We start from the raw sequence: 3457 nt of genomic DNA on the forward strand, positions 1-3457 counted from the left end.
ATATCGTCGCCTCACAATTATTTTGTCCAAAGTGTAGGCCTACTAAAGTAAAGAGTGCACTTTGGACAAAATATGGTTTTGAGACGACGATATATTTCCTGGGGCGAATCTGTGTACAGATTGTGGTGGACGTGAGTAAGGCCGGTATTTGCTTACAAGATCATCATTTTCAGGCCTCGAGTGTTCCTATCATCGTAATCCTCTCGCGTCCCAGTTCTGAAGCCCTAGTTTCCCGCCATTCACCCTCCTCGTCTGCTTCTCAGCTGAGCCGTACGCTGTTCATTTACTCACGGCTGGCAGATTCCTCGAGACTCCTAGACCTGTGTGTATTTCCAGTCGTGCAGACAGACTTCTTTCAAAGGCCGAAATGAATGCAACAATAGCGAAATATAGGGGAACTATTTTTATGGGGTCTTTTCGGCTCAGCTCTCGCCGCGGATTGATTTCCGATTCTCCTTCCAAGAAAGCGCGTATTCTCGAGCGTCGGGTCCTTTATCTAGAAATGACAGTCGTGCTTAAATGCGCATTCAGGGGTGATTTACTGTCTCCAGCTCACGCACAGAAGTAGTTATTCTGGCATGAAGGCTCACACAGACAGACGAACGCACACGCAGACACTAGCACGATGTTCAAGCTCGAACGCATTTGCATGACAGAAATGGGTAGCCGGGGAGTCATTAAGGGGGGAGAGAGAGAAAGAGAGAGAGAGAGAAAGAAAAGGAGACAGAGAGACAGAAAGACGCAGAGAGACATAAAGACAGAGAGAGACAGAAAGACACTGAGACAGAGAAGGGGGGGGGGGAGAGTAGAAGGGGGAGGCAGTGAGACAGTGAGGAGAGGGAAGAAGGAGACACATACAGAAGAGAGATGAAGAGAGAAGAGGAATGGATACAGAGAAAGAAAGAGAGAGGGGGGGGCGAGAGAGAGAGCGCGTTAGTTCGTGTGCACGTGTGTGTTTGTATGTGTGTGTGAGTGCATGTGTGTATGTGTGTGTGTGTGTGTGCGTGTGTGTGTGTGTGTGTGTGTGCGTGTTTGTGTGTGTGTGTGTGTGTGTGTGTGTGTGTGTGTGTGTGTGTGTGTGTGTGTGTGTGCGTGTGTATAAAAGAGAGAGGATCCAGAAAAGGAAGCTATGGAAAAAATACCCCTCTCCCCCGAAGAAAAATCTGAACGAGCAAGTAAAAAGTGGATGACCCAGAACATAATATTGAACATTGAAACAAAACAAATCAGAAAGCAAAGTTTGCCAAAATCAAATGAGGAAAAGTACAACTTTTTAGATAGGGAAATAAAGAGAGAGAAAAATGTAATGAAGCTTATAATATTATTATGAAACATTGATCGGTATCAAGAAATAGAGAAGAATCAAAACAACGACAGCCAATACATGTACATGCATTCCAAAAATCAAAGAAGAGGGATGTTCAAACACAAGCTGCATAAAATCAAAAGGAGATGTCTGATTTTTCAATGGACAAAGGCTATGTTTTAAACAGGCGTGCTGACAAAATGCGCTACTTGTCGCAATCTTAATTAGAGATATTGGCCAAAAATTGACAATAGGGTCAGATTTGTAGATTTTCTATTGATGCCATATTATTATTTTATACTTATAAATTGTAAAAACTTCACCTGTAAGCGTGCTGTATCTATTTCCATAGGGCTCAAATCCGAGAAGTAATTCATTTTATCAGCACGCTTCGCAGTGATCAGGTTACGAAGAAGAGCTTTTTAAGAATAAAATTAGGGATAAAATTGTCATGAAAAGAAAATGAATAAATGAATGGACCGCAAGTTCTGACAGAAGAAGTGCAAGCTTCCATTTAAAAAATAACACAGAGACTATATATAGCTACAGGGCCAGATATTAGGCCTGCATCTGCTGTGTGCTTGATAATCTTATTTGAAGAATAAGCTACCGAAATAACAATAGTAAAGTTCTTGAATCATATCTATAACTTTGGTAAGATTCCAGAAGATAATATGTGAGGCAGCGTGGTGAATCAGGCGCTCGCCTAAATAATCAAAGTGAAGATACTGGCATTTTGCCACGACATGTTTTTCACTATTTATCAAATTTTCCATTTTTTGGCTCAACACCGTTCATGCCCATTAAAGAAAACAATTTTTTTTTAACTTGCTGCAATTACTAATGGAAGGAATGATAAATAGTATAAGACCAGAGATTTCCAAAACACAATTTGGCTTTGTTGCTGACACCGGAACTTGGAACGTTATATCTACCCTAGCAGTGTTATGCAAAGATTTATTTAATCACAGAAAGTTCTATTATTTATGCCTCATTGATGACTCAACGGCTCTTGACAAAGATTACTATTTAAAATTCTGAGAAATCGACACGTGTATTTTTAGAAAAAGTTAAAGAATTTTAAAGAATATTGGGGGGGGGGGGAGAGAGAGAGAGAGCACAATAACGCTGCTGTAAGAACCGAGGCGGAGTACATAAAATATAAATAGATTATAGAGAAAAGAAGAGGTGGGTTGGTAGGTAGGAAGACCAAGCTGTGTCGTTTCCCCAGACTTCGTAAACATAATGTACAGTGAAACAATCCTTAGACACGCAGAAGAAAGTCCTGGTCTCGAAGTGATAAGAGAATAGATCAGTAACATATTATTATGATATGCCGATGACATAGTTTTGAGTAAAGATTCACACCTACATTTGCTTCTAGATACTGTTGTTGCAAAAAGTGAACATTAGGAATTTTTTTTCGTGTAAAGAAAATAGAAATATAATTGGTACATGTGTCATTTAAAAAGTTGTAAATCATGTTTGTAATGTCATAAACAAAGGTGAAAAATCGAACAAGTTTAACAGTTTAAATAACTAGGATATAAAATTACACCCGATGCCAAATGTTCCACAAAAATAAAACGAAGAATTGCAGAAGCTGAAGAATTACATTAAAATGAATCCAGACTTGAACAGCAACAAACTCTCAATGACAACCAAAATAGGAATGTTTTAACGCTATATGGTTGTGGACGCTTTACAGTTGCCAAAAATGTGAACTTGAAGCAATAGAAATGTGGTTTCTTTTGAGATTGTTGAAAATTCTATGGAAGAAAAAAAAACCCAACGAAGATAGTGCTAAAAACAGCCTGCGTGGGTCGCACGCCTATAAAAAGAATTATGAAGAGACGAATGCGGTTTGTGGACACTTGAATAGACATAAAGACATTGAACATATTGCTCTCACTGGAAAAATAGAAGGAAGAATGGGTAGGCCAAGAATAACTTACTTTGAGAACGTGAACATTAAAAGAAAGACCAAGACAATAAGCCTAATAATGAATATCAATATCTGTGTTATGAGAGCAACCGAGCAGATAAGTGAATGATGAACTATAATCGCCAACGTCTATTTCGGATTAGCTGGCACTCCCATGAAAACTCTGTGTGCATGTGTTTGTATGAGTGTGTGTGTGTGTGTGGGGG

The 3457-nt window shown here is 39.3% G+C and overlaps 1 protein-coding gene across 1 annotated transcript in view; it reads left to right on the forward strand.

Moving 5' to 3' along the window:
• Positions 1-3457, forward strand: part of LOC101855633 (tolloid-like protein 1) — a gene marked incomplete in the record, with an annotated part of 127460 nt that overhangs the window by 109272 nt on the left and 14731 nt on the right.

Source organism: Aplysia californica, unplaced genomic scaffold (assembly GCF_000002075.1).
Source record: "Aplysia californica isolate F4 #8 unplaced genomic scaffold, AplCal3.0 scaffold00097, whole genome shotgun sequence".
In the NCBI taxonomy this organism is placed as follows: Eukaryota; Metazoa; Mollusca; class Gastropoda; order Aplysiida; family Aplysiidae; genus Aplysia; species Aplysia californica.